Raw genomic sequence first — 14,724 nt, 5'->3', positions numbered from 1 at the left:
TTTTTATTCGTGGTAATTTTTTATTTAAAATAGGAACTAACATTCGAATTGTTGTCAGAATAATGGCCGGACGAACTAATTTCCAAAGGCAAAAAATAGCGAAAGTCTATAATGCAATTTTTAAAAGGGTATGATATATATTTTTTTTTTATATCCCTCAAATAAAAAGCATTTTTTATAAAAAAAAATTGTTATTAATTTATCAGAATCTAGTTAAAGATCTTAAAAGTGACACTAATCGAAAGTTGAAAAGATTTCTCGTTGCGTTAATGACACCCCCGGCTACTTATGATGCTAGCCTTATACGGAAAGCAGTGAAGGTTCAAAAATTTAAATAATTAAAAATAAAAATGATTAGGTATGGTTTCTAAATATAAGGGGATATATAGGGAAGACCAAGGTTGGTGTGGCATTCTCACTTTCTAAATGCTCATATATTTTAAAATATTTATCATTAATTTAGTTATAAAACCTTTTAAACACATTTGAGCCATTCGAGAAGGGTCTAGTTTAAACCCCTATATATTAAATAATAGAGAAAATTGTCCAACAGCAAGTTTTGAACCCAAGAGCCCCATCTTTATTCATTGGCATCAAATTTATAATTATAATCAAAAATTTTCTTTCTCCTTTATTTTTAAATTAATTGCCTTCTTTTCAATGAAAAGGTACCAATATTAAAAATCATGCTTTTTTAAAAGTAATTTAGGATATGGATTTAAGATAGAATGGATCATCAAGTTTATAGTTTCATTTTTTCAAATTAATAACTCAACTTATTTATTTAAGTGGTTAGGAACCGATTTTGATCTTTTACTGGAAGTACTTCTGACCAGAACGCCTAAACAAATTCAAGCCATGAAAGAGGCTTACCAACTGGGTTAATTTATTTTTAGTTATAGCATAAATGTCAAAAGATTAAATTGAATTATTTTGATTGAGAATTTTAGTTAATTGAAAGAAGTACAGATTGGGGAATAGATTTAGATAGAAAGTAATATCAATCATTTTAAGTTGAGATGTTTTAAAATAGCAAATAGGTTACATGAGTTTTCACAAAAAGGAGTAATTTTCAAGAATAAAATATCGATAAATGAGATATTTACAATTCTTATAATGAGTGATTAATTGAAAATATAATAAAAATATCTCAGTTTTACAAACGAATTGTGGCCTGTCAATAATAGATTAAGTCTCGAATGAAATGACATTTTTCATTTATTAGAGAAATTTTTTTTTATATTTCTAAGAATAATTTGGCATATTCAAAGGAATATTTTAATTTTGCAAATTCAAAGAAATATTTTTAATAAGTTAAAATTTTTTTCAAGAGCATTAAATTCTTTAAGTTTAACTTTTACTCAATGTTAATATATAATCTTGAATTAAAACTTAACGCTCAGATTTTGTTTTCCTAATACTCATAATTAAAATTAGTTTAAGCTAAAAATTTTAACTTAATTTCACAAATATTTTTCTTAAATCTAACTATTTTTCTAAATAAAAATTTTGATCTTATCAAATTTTTTCTATAATTTCAGAAATTTTTCCCATCTTGATTTTTTAAAAATTTTTAAGTGCATTTAGCTTAAGTGTTGTTTTTCCCTTACATTATTAATAATTATTTTTTGAGTGCTATATATTTAATCATTCTAGGTCCTTGGATTTAAGCCAGGAGATAAGGATGACTTATTAATGCTTTCTAAAATAATTTATAAAATAAAGACTAATAAAAAGATATAATAAATTCATCGTTACAATCCATCACTCTTTAGGGTTAGTCTGAAGGGTATAATATTTGAAGATTGGTGTCTATAAAGCTAATAAAAGGATTTCTTTACAATTTTATTAATCTTTATGTTTTCAGGCTAAATTTGGGAAAGAGGAGAAGATAAAAATTCTAAGATAATATCTCAAGAGAGTTCTCAAAATAAATAGATCTTTTGACTGTTTTGCAGATCATCTGAGGGTGGGTGAGGGGGTCAAAAATATCTTTTAATTAATATGGTGATAACCATTCATAATATTTGGATCTAGGTTATTCGGGAGGGGGAGGTGCGATATGACATTATTTTTATTTTAAATATTGGTAGTAAGTGGGACTTATTGATCTAATTCTTAAAAATCACTCCAGACCTTCGAAGCAAGTCAGTTGGGAGGGGGATCAGGAACTTTTGCACCCACTTAGCAAATGACTATACTACCCCCTCAAAAATTTAAACCTTATCTCTTTTAAAATTTTGACCACTACCAAAATTACCTCATCTAAATGTTAACCCCCCTCCCCCACCAGATTATCTCCTTTCAAAATTAGCAGAACAAGAAATTCAATCAAAACTACTTTCCCAACCCCCTCTACAATTTTATTCAATTGCGATTATAACTATATACCCTTCTCCAAGTGATGACCCTATCTTGACATGAGTTTTAAATTAAAGCGATTAATATAATTTAAAAATGTAAGAAAATAGCCAGTAAAAAATAAACAAAAATTCTTGATTGAATATATTTATCCTTTACATTAATGGGGACCATGAATTTAAGAAAATATTTTTATAGATTTATTCAGTATTATAAAAAAAATTTTTAAATGGTGGTATATTTTTATTTTTTTGATAAATTTTATATGAATTGAATCGAAGATTATTTTAGTAAAAGATTCATACATTTAAAAATAGTTTTAGAGAAGTTATATTTCAATTGTTTAATTTTATCCCAATTTCATCTAACGATTACCATATTTATTAAACATGATCCCCTTTAAATAGGCCCTTGTAATCGATGTATATTTTTTTAATTTATTTTATTCATATACAAATTTTTTTTAATAGTACTAGGAAAAAATGTAATACTAGGAAAAAATGTAATACTAGGAAAAAATGTAATACTAGGAAAAAATGTAACAATTAATTATTTTTCTGAGCATTTCAGTTCTAATTCGGAGTGATTAAACAGAAGCCATACACAAAAGCTAGTTTATAAATTAACTATTCAGTATTCAAACTAGCCTGATGCTTAACTAGTTTACAACCTAGCCAGCTAATATAAGAACTAGCTAGCTAATATGCAAACGAACTGTAAACTATAAACCAGATATTAGCTAATTAATTTAATTTAATTTATGTTTTTTTAATTTCGGAATATTTATTTTAGTTTTTTTTTAAATTTGTTAATTCTCCTTTTTAGTAGTTATATACTTTTGTATATTTTCCCTAATTTTGGGTATTCTTTTTATTAAAAATAAATAATTTTATTTTTTAGGCAAGGTGAATTGGTTATTTCGGCATTGTATATGTTAGAGTCAGTGTGTTATTTTTTCAACTTTAAATCATTTTTAGAGCGCGTTTTTTTTAAATTTAAGAATTGGATATTACCGAAATATTTCAGCATGTTTAGAATATCTATCTTATGAATTGTAGATAATTTTGTCGTTAACCTTGAGTCATTTATAATTTATATAAAAAATCTATAGAAAAACTTGTATTTAATTATATATAAAAAGAATGTAAAAATATGTTCATAAAAATTTAGATAAAAATATATATAGAATGAACCATAAAAAATTATTTATGAAAAAATAACATAAATAGCAAAAAAAAATACGGTTTGACTAGTGTTGTTAATGTGTAAAACTCAGACCCGGGGTTTGGGTATAAAAGTCGATTAAACCAGCTATGAGCACGAATCCCAAGCACAGACTCGGAGTTCAAATTTAGACTCGAGGTTCAGTTGAATAATATTATTCCAAATACTTCAAATAAAAAATATTTACCAAAAATATAGAAGCAGCAAAATGCAATGGCATTTTCTGAGGTTAGATAGTAAAGCTCTGCAAGCAACACAGCTTAGGGTTAAAAAATTTTTAATCGGGACCACATATGCCAAAATAATATAATTATAATGAGTTATTATTTTGTTTAGCCGTACGATTATTTCCAGCTTCACCCATACTATTTCAGAATTAGATACGGCCGGTTCAATTTCATCGCTATTTTTTAAACACGTATTGATTTTTTTATGATTTTAGAAATGTATATTAGACAAGTACATTTGATAATATTAGTTTTTGGATCGTTTTTATTTAGAGAGGGGGGGGGGGTGGTTATAAACAAGCGTCTTTTTGTCCTCCCTATTCTGAAGTTAAAATATATAAAATCTTCAATTTACACTTTTTATAAAGATTGTGTAATTGCTATAATTGGGTAATGGCTATATATATACACGCTAACTCGGATCAATCTTATAAATTTTAATTAAAATAAATTTTTTTAAAAAATAATGTTTTTCACAACATTTTTTCCAAGTTTTTAAAAGTATATATGTGTTATTCTAATTATTTTTGTAAACAAAATATTTTTATCTGAATGGGTTTTATTTTTAATTTTCAACGTTAACAAAATTTAAATTATCACATTCACAACACTAAAAAATTATTACTTTGCCATATAATTATCCTTAACAATCATCATGCGTTTAAATTTGAAGTTGTTTATTAATTATTATTTTATTAGTTATATTTATATAGAAATTTTTAATATTTTTTTTATTAAATTTAACTTTTCATTATATTATTTAAAATATAATTTCCTTTTTTTATATTTTTGAAGTTAAGTTTATTAATTTAAAAATAATTATAATTACATTTTAAATTTCAATAATGTTAAATCTGTAAGTTGGCGTATTATTTTAAAAATTTTCTTATAAAAAGAACCATAAAAAACTATTTATGAAAAATAAAAATAACAAAAAATATATATATTAATAAATAAAACATATAAAGTAATCAAATTGACAAATATATTTGAAAAATCATATGAGAAGATGAAAAGATTGGAAAAGTACGAAAAAATAAATGTATAAAACCATTTAGAAAAGTAAACAAAAAAAAATATAAAATCATTTTAAAATAATAAAAGATATATCAGAAAAGTACTTTAAAAATATATGAAACCATTTTAAAATAATATACGATCAAAAGATATATTAGAGAAGTATGAAAAAAATATATAAAAATCAATCTCAAAAAGAAAAAAATTTAGTAAATATTATAAGATCAAAAGATATATTAATAAAGTATGTTAAAAATGAATATATAAAATTATATATATTTAAAAAATAATATAAAGCATCAAAATAAATCTCAAAAAAATAAATATAAAAAAAATAATATAACACAGCTCTGTGAAGTTGGCCGAACAATTGGAAGAACTTACGATGAATCATATGTCATTTTTTAGTTCGTCGTTAGTGCTTCAATCCGTATAGTAGCCGAATAAGGAAAAAAGGTTATAAGCAAAAATAAAAACTTGTGCCAACTTCACGCTTAAAAGTCGATTGAAAGCACTAACGATGAAACTTTTATTATTCTTTAGTGCTTCTTTAGTAGAGGTTAGTGCTTCAATCACTTTTGTAGCCGAATTTAAGAATAAAAAGTTATTTGCGAAAAAAACAAAAATAAACAAATAGTGGCGACGTGCCAAAATAAAAACTATAGTACTACTAAACATCCGGTTTTCGCCATTATTTAGTGCTAAATTAGTAAATTTGAATTCCGTAATTAATTTGGTTACCCGTCTTTATAAAAATTGTAATGCGCTAAAGAAATCTTTAGAGGTCAAATTTTGGCCAGAAAAATTATGAAGGCACTAACGATTAAATTTATCATTCTTTAGGACTCTATTAATAGAGGTTAGTGCTTCAATAACTTTTGTAGGAATTTAAGAATAAAAAGTTATTTGTGAAAAAAACAAAAATAAACAAATAATGGCGACGTGCCAAAACAAAAACTATAGTACTACTAAACATCCGGTTTTCGCCATTATTTAGTGCTAAATTAGTAAATTTGAATTCCGTAATTAATTTGGTTACCCGTCTTTATAAAAATTGTAATGCGCTAAAGAAATCTTTAGAGGTCAAATTTTGGCCAGAAAATTATGAAGGCACTAAAGATAAAATTTATCATTCTTTTGCACTCCATTAATAGAGGTTAGTGCTTCAATCACTTTTGCAGCCGAATTTAAGAATAAAAAGTTATTTGCGAAAAAAAACAAAAATAAACAAATAATGGCGACGTGCCAAAACAAAAACTATAGTAGTACTAAACATCCGGTTTTGGCCATTATTTAATGCTAAATTAGTAAATTTGAATTCCGTAATTAATTTGGTTACCCGTCTTTATAAAAATTGTAATGCGCTAAAGAAATCTTTAGAGGTCAAATTTTGGCCAGAAAAATATGAAAGCACTAACAATGAAATTTATATCATTCTTTAGGACTTCATTAATAGAGGTTAGTGCTTTAATCACTTTGGTAGCCGAATTTTAAATAAAAAAGTTATTAACAAAATAAACAAAAACTTTATCCGACAAACATCTTATTTTCACCATTATTTAGTACTTAATTTGTGAAATTTAAATTCCCTAATTAGTTTGATTAAAAACCCTATAAAAATTCACAAGTATTTAAAAAATGCTTATTGTTGCACTTAGCCTATTAATTGTTTCCGAAGATCATCTATTACATTAATAAAATGTTTGAGAAGCTTATATATATTAAGATGCCTAAAATACATCAATGAATAGCTATAACCAGTCACAAGAGGTTATTTCTACTACTGCCTAAATGGATCCATTGAACCCCATTTTTTTTAAGTGTAATATTTATATATTTTTTATCGATTTTTATTATTTTATTGTAACAACTTTATTTTTCTCCAAAATCTATTATTCTGAGGTGTCATTGAATGATATGGTTAAAAACATTCTCAGAAATTTTTATTCAAATTAAAATTGTTCCTTTTACATAGTTTTACGAAAAAATGCATATAAATATTTCTATCATAAATTTTAGTTATATTTCGATCTCATTATTATCTATACTTTTGCAGGAATTCTGAGAGTTACCCTGATTCGATAAATTAGTGCCATATCAATCCTTCAAATTTTCTGACACCTCTCTAGAAGCTTAAGAAAATTTTAGAGATCACATATCAAATTAAATGTTATGTTTCTATAGATAGATATGAATAATTATATCCAAACTCTTCTCAAGAAATTATCAAAACGACTAAAAGAATAAAAATACAAGTCCAACTCCATTTGGTGGTTGAAAATATAATTCTCAAGCGTAATCTATTTTTATTCGAAAACTGTTATTCTATAATATATATAGATTGAGGAATAAAAGTCGTATGTTTTTATTTATTATAAAAAATGTATGAGATAAATTTCAACTAATAATACATAAATCTTCTAATATAGGCATATAATCAATAAAACATTTTATATAACAAATATAAACAAATACTATTATAATAGGATTTTAATTTATAACACCGTTAGAGCTCAATTATAAATATCATTTAATTCTTCGGGGACGAACAAGCCTTTGGTCGAGGCTATTATAAACTCTGCTTAATTTTCCATATATAAAAGTTATATATTTTTTTATTAGGATATATTTAATGATTTAAAACATAAAAGTGTTATATAAAATCATTTAAAACATTCACAATCTTTGCAAATAAAAAAACAATAAAATTGCAAAGCCATGTAACTAATAACTGACATTGAAAGCAGTCTTGATTGTTATGCTTGATATAATTTATTTGTATACCAAACAATTATTTATGAATCGGAACAAGACTCTGCCACGGAGGGTGAAACATTGACTATAGAATGAATTAAAAAATATTATGATATTTATTATTATACATAGATTTATTATAATATTATATAAATGCAAAATAAAGTTAATATTGGTGTAAAAAACATTTATTTGAATTTGACCCTATTTGACCGTATTTGACCATATTTGACCGGTCAAATATCGGTCAATTGACCGAATTGTATTTGACCGGTCAAATGCACAACCCTGCATATCAGTAACTAGGGGCTAGTAGAATTAGGTCGAATTAATTATATTATGCTTAAAAATATGATATAATAAGTATTCATTGGCTATTATAGCTTTAAATACTATTTTTTTCCCTTTAACTTTCACCTTTTCTGGTGGTTGATAATCAAAAGAAATAGAAAAAAAATTAAAAAATTCATTAAAACTTAAACATTTTTAAAATATAATATCACATTTTGAAATTTTTTATGAATTATTTATATACAAATGGTGTATTATTGATAATAACAATTATCCTATAGGAGACTTAATAAACCAATATAATCTACAAGCCTGGGGTTTGGGGCTTGTTGGGGCAAAAATTAACTTTTACTAGAATCAATCATAAAATATAAAATATTAATGAATAGGGTCTTTTGTAAAAAACGACTTAATCTAATTGTTAAAAAAATTAAGTGTACCAAATTCCACATATTTTTTAATAAAATACGAATTTCATAAATAACAAGTGATGTGTTTTAGAGGTAAATAATTTTAAAACGCTACTTTAAATAAATATAGACAATTAAGCTGGTTCTCTGGTTTTTTGGAACTTAATAAATGGGTTAAATATAATTTTGTCAAATATAAATCACTATTGCATTGTGATATTGTTAGTTGTAATGCATTCGCGATATTGCATTCTCTATGATGCATTCGCTGTAATGTATTCGCTCTAATACATTCGCTATGATACATTCGCGATAATATATTCGCTGTAATGCATTCGCTATAATGTTTTCGCGGTAATGCATTCGCTATAATGCATTCGCGCTAATATAATCGCTATAATACATTCGCTATTATGCATTCGCGATAATGCATTTGCGGTATTACATTCGCTGTAATGCATTCGCTATAATGTTTTCGCGGTAATGCATTCGAGCTAATATATTCGCTATAATACATTCGCTATGATGCATTCGCGATAATGCATTCGCGGTATTACATTCGCTGTAATGCATTCGCTATAATATTTTCGCGGTAATGCATTCGCTATAATGCATTCGCGCAAATATATTCGCTATGATACATTCGCTATAATGCATTCGCGGTAATGCATTCGCTATAATATCTTTTCGCGGTAATCGACATTCGCGATAATGCATTCGCGATAATACATTTCGCGGTAAAAGTTTCGCGGTATTGACGTGATACGCAAAAAAATATATCTAACAAAATCTATAAATTATAAAAATAAATTTATAAATAATTGATTCCTTTTAAATAATTAATCTCAAATGAATAATAAATAAATTAATACATATTCAAAATTAAATAACTCCATATTTCAGCCAATAGTCATATCAACTAACGGCAATTTTTCACAGTTTACATACTTTTTTAAAAAAACTTTATCGCGAAAAATTTTTAACATAAACGAAAATCGCGAATCCATATTTCTTAAACAAAAACTTTAACTAGAAATTTTCAAACACAATTATACTTGTTTTTTAGGTACATATTCATTATTAAATTAAGCTCTTTTTAGAGCCTCCGATACTTCGGTTTGATTAAACTGCTGCTAAGGTAAACTGCAAATGCCAAGGTAAACTGCAAATGCTGTAAAAATTTTCTTATATTATCTTTTATTTGTAGTTAGATTCATTTTCCTATGATATAAATAACTAAATTAAATTTTTAGATATATTCAATAATAAAGAAATATACATTTATAGTTGAATTTTCTTTTATCTCATAATAAATCGTTTAAATCTTTTAATATAATTATATTAAAAATATTAATAATTAAATTTTAAATTTAAATAATATTAAATCCGCAAGTTAGCGTGTATTGTTATAAAATACTATTATAAAAAAATATAATCATTTTAAAATGCTATATATCAGAATTTACTCCTAAAACATTAAAGATTCATTTTAATAAGCTGAACTATCATAATACGAAAGTGGAGGGCTATGTATAATATTTAAAACAAAGTCATGCCGGTAAAGTATATTGTTAATATTACTATATAAAATATTATTTTGTGTCAAATGATATTCAATAATACCATATTTATATAATTAGAATCATATTTATATAAATATTTTACATGATGGTATTCATTCATTTATCTTTTTTTACCTCATTTTATACTTCATACCGGGGTTATAAGGTTTGTTAGTATCCTTGAGTAAAAAAATCTGCATAATTATAAGATCACAATCACAATAGATTTTTTTCTAGTCGTCATATATATCTTAATATATTCAATCAGAAATGGATAATCACGTAGGAATATATTTATATTACATGGGTATGTCCTATCTAGATACAGATGTGAAAAAATTAATCTTAGATACAGATACTAGTATTTTTTTTAAAATATCAAAAAGATACTTGCATCTAATTATTATTACCAATTAAATTAGAATAGTTTATAAAATATAGTTTTTATTATTTATTTGTGAAGAACATAACATATTCATTTAGTAAGAATGAATATTTACAATAATTAATAAAATATTTAATGATGAGTTAATATATCAGGCATTTTAATATTACTAATAGCCCATTCTTAGCATAGATAGGGCATACATAGCATTGTACCAAGACTAAATAACCTTTCAATTGAAGCTGATGAAGATATTACAGTATTATATTTATGAAAAAATTTCCTTAATGGAAAGATAATAATTAAGCATTTATAATGTATTTCAACTTTCTCATAATATAATTTAAAACCTACAATTCATTGTTATTTGTATTATTGAACTCTGCAACACTTGTTTCACCAAAAAAAATATTTTCTTTAGATATTAAATCTATTGGTGTTATAGTTTGAGCTTGATTATATACTATGATACTACATTTAGGGCTTCTTTTATTAATATATTTTGAAAGTATTCTTTAATTCATATCTTAAAATATTGATGTTATATTGATATCAAAAAAAGCCTCATTATATTCAAATTATTGGAAAATATTTTCTTAAATTTTGTCCATACCATCTTAAGCTTGAATTTTTAAGAAAACCTATGCTCCTTATAGCCACATATAAATAATATATTTTTAATATGTTTAACAAAATTTGTGTTTAACCCTTTATCATTTTTATGTTTATACAGATTTTATATCCAGCCTTTTTAACTTTTATTTAAAAAAAATTTCCATTTAAAATGTTAAGATTAGGATTTGATTCATGGGAACTTATTTCCATAACCTAAATTTCACAACCTTCTTCTTCACTACCATCCTGCAAATTAAAATATATTACATAAAATTGGTAATGATATTCTGTTCGCTACAAAATCCAAAGACCCTTTTCATGGTCATTTAAACAATCAAATTATATTACTTTAACGATTAACTTAACAAAACAAAATTTGTAGAAAAAGAAATACATGGATGCTTAACCCACCAACAATTCTCATTAGATATTAGCCGACGTTAAAACCCCAAGTTATTATATCTCAGAATAGCAAATCAAAGTCTTTCGAAATCAACTGAAAATTCGAACAAATACACCAATCTCCCCCCGCCCTCTCCATTCTTTACTTAAAACCAATATATCATTTTACAAATAAAATATAACGCAATTTATAAAATTACCAGAATCCCTTATCTAAATTATATTTTTCCCCTAAAAATGGTAAATCTTTATACATTATATACATTTTTATGCTAGGTGTAAAATAATCTTTTACAAACATTATATTTTCGATAAAATTTTTCTGTGATATCTTATTTATTAGAATAATATTATTGTATGGTAATATTGTAATAATGGCAATAAAAACAAAGTGGCTATTTAGGAAAAATATCAATAACAAGCATGCAAAAATTATTTAAAAAAATTAATTTATCTTACTATAACCATTAAAATGTGATCATATGTAATATATAAAAACCTATATTTGTTCTTGCAATTTTTCGAATCAATTTTTGATAGATAATATATGGAATTTAGCTTACTTTTTAAGTAATAATACAATATGATTTTAAAATATAATAAAACAAAAAATAATATAAATTTTTTTTATAAAATAATAATACGCCATCTTGCGGATTTAATATTATTGAAATTTAAAATTTACATAACGATTTATTATGAGATAAAAGATAATTCAACTATTAATGTATATTTCTTTATTATTGAATATATCTAAAAATTTAATTTTTTATAAGTTATTTATATTATAGGAAAATGGATCTCACTACAAATAGATAATATATAAAAAAATTTACCTAAGCATTTGCAGTTTACCTTAGCATTTGCAGTTTAGTCAAACCCCCGATACTTATAATATAATATATTATATTTATTTTTATTTGATAATTTTATATATTTTTATATACTTGTTTTAATATTTTAGTAATTTATCATTTTTTAAATAAATAAAAAGATTGATTATTTATAAAATAGAATACATTGCCGAAATAACCAATTCACCCGGCCTACCTCTATATCAAATTGCCAAAAATAACACATTTAGGCTAACATATATAAAAAATTTAATTATAAGAAGAATCAAAAATGGGTAAGAGAAATACAAAAAGAAAGATAATAATGAGATTGAATATATAAAACTCTACTAAAAGGAATAAAGATATATTTCAATCCTCTAGCTAGTCTGGATTTACAGATTAGCCAAGCCTCTAACTATTTTGTAAACTAGTTAAGTTTATATATTGAATTTGGGGATTTAGAAAGTTTGAATTTTTTTAAAATTTGTATATTTTTATTGTTTTGAATAATTAAAACCATTTGAAATGAAGGCCGAAATTTAAACAATTAATATTTTAATATCAATATATTATTTGCTTTAAACTATCCCAGAATATAAAAAACCAATGATAAAGGCTATCAATGGAGATGTGCACGGTAAGGTCCAAAAATTTCTCGATGTTCTTCTTAGCGTAATTTAATAATTTTGATATTCACATTAAAAAAATTTAAAAATATATCTAATTTATTATATAGTGCAATTTATGAACTATTTGAGAATAATTAAATTAGCCCTAGTCCTTTTGTAATTTAGAAGTTTTATCATTAGTTTCCTGAAAAATTATATAAAATATAATGCATCTTTAAAACTTTATGACAATTTTTATAAAATTTCAAATTTATTATGAATTTCATCGATTCAAAAAAATTAAAATTACATTCTTAAGAATCCACTTAGACTTTAAAATAATGATTAAATAATAGATTTTATTGATTAATAAAATCTTTTAAGATCTAATTCTTAATACAAAAGCAATCCATGATAATTTAAAAAAATTTCGTAGCTACTTCCTGAAAATTGTAAGGACTGGGAAACATTAAATATATTAATTATATCAAACACCAGACATTAATTAGGTAACAATTTATCTTAAAACAACATTTTATACAAAGGGATTTATACATTTTATAAAATCGGGGAATTTAACTTAAAATAAATTAAACTTTTATAAACAAAATATGTATACTATTCCACAACACTAATCAATTTTATAAACTTAGAGTTTTCTTAATGATTACAATTTTAAGCACTCTAATTCAAAATCAATAAATATCGAAAGTATATTAAAAATATAATTATAAGCCTGATCGGGACTCCTCAAATCAAGTGAATGCCGAGAGTGCCTTAAAAGCAGCACAAGTAGGTTATATTATAATTTAAAAAAATATTTAAGAAGTTTATAACTGATTTAACCTGTATCCTATATCAATTTTTAACCCCCACCCTGCTTTCTATATAATAATTACTGTAAGTAGTCATGGACTTATAAATCACTTTATCTGATTTTATCTCAACATTGTTTTGATTTCTCAATGAGACAAATCTCATATCTATCATACTGACAAGTAATACGTATTTCTAATATCTCTCTAGGACATTTTCACATTCTTTATCAATCTTGTAATTATTATTTATTTTTGTTATATAACTATCTGTCGTTTGGATTTTTTTACTTTTTCTAATTATAATTCTCTCTTTTTTTTCTGTTAATTTTGAGGAATTAATGTATCGGAGCGATTCTATAACTGACTTAGGAGGTGTAGAAGTGCCTGGATAATACTAAGCAAATTTCATGGAGAGCATGCCCTATTATTGTTCGAGTTACATTTAAAATTGAGTCCCATTAGTTCTATAAATATAAAATTAAAATATAATTAATATGATCTCATATGACATGCCAGCAATTTAATTGTTTGAAAAATATTGATACAATTATTTGATTAGACTTTATCCTCCGGTAGTCGCATTTCAAAATTACTAGGATCCAAGACAGATGCCTACATAAATATTCTCGGCCGATCTAATCCGGAACAGCTAAAATTAGTTTTTGATCAATTTCAGAGATTAACAAAAAGAAGCATCGAGGAAGACATCAAAAAGAATACTGTGGGAAAATTTCAGAAATCTTTACTAACAATGGGTATAATAATTTCTGAATACTTAAATGATTTAGTCAAGATTAAAAAATAATATAAATTAATCATCTTAATTATAGAACATTTTATTTTTTGGGTAGAACTCCATTTTTGAAAATTTATATGAAAATATAATTTAATAGAAATAAGGAATCGGAATATATATACATAAATGTAGTAAATTGAGATTTCTTATATAGATTTTATACATTGTAATCTAAATGTCTATTATAGACGCATATGCAATAAGGGGGGGGGGCAGGAAAACCCCCATATATTCTTCAAAAATATTATTGTTTATATTAATTTATATTTTATAATATTTATTCCTATCTCTTTCTTTTTAAATATATATTTAAGTTCACATTTATTTACTAAGTTATTTATCAATTAATTTCGATTTCTAGTTTTCCTTGGCGTAATATTTATCTATCATTTTCAAATTTCTAGTCAAATAATAATTA

General features: G+C 24.3%; 1 long non-coding RNA gene across 1 annotated transcript; it reads left to right on the top strand.

Moving 5' to 3' along the window:
• Positions 1-825: 825 nt before the first annotated feature.
• LOC135923264 (uncharacterized) lies at positions 826-14,136 on the top strand. The gene is made up of 4 exons (XR_010571162.1): positions 826-880; positions 12,677-12,756; positions 13,428-13,484; positions 14,070-14,136. It is a non-coding gene; the product is annotated as an uncharacterized LOC135923264 (long non-coding RNA).
• Positions 14,137-14,724: the final 588 nt, after the last annotated feature.

The sequence above is a fragment of the Gordionus sp. m RMFG-2023 genome, chromosome 2 (genome assembly GCF_954871325.1).
Source record: "Gordionus sp. m RMFG-2023 chromosome 2, tfGorSpeb1-WG-v2, whole genome shotgun sequence".
Taxonomy (NCBI): Eukaryota; Metazoa; Nematomorpha; class Gordioida; order Chordodea; family Parachordodidae; genus Gordionus; species Gordionus sp. m RMFG-2023.
The sequence above is the reverse complement of the archived record's forward strand: the minus strand, read 5'-3'. Positions and strand labels throughout refer to the sequence as shown.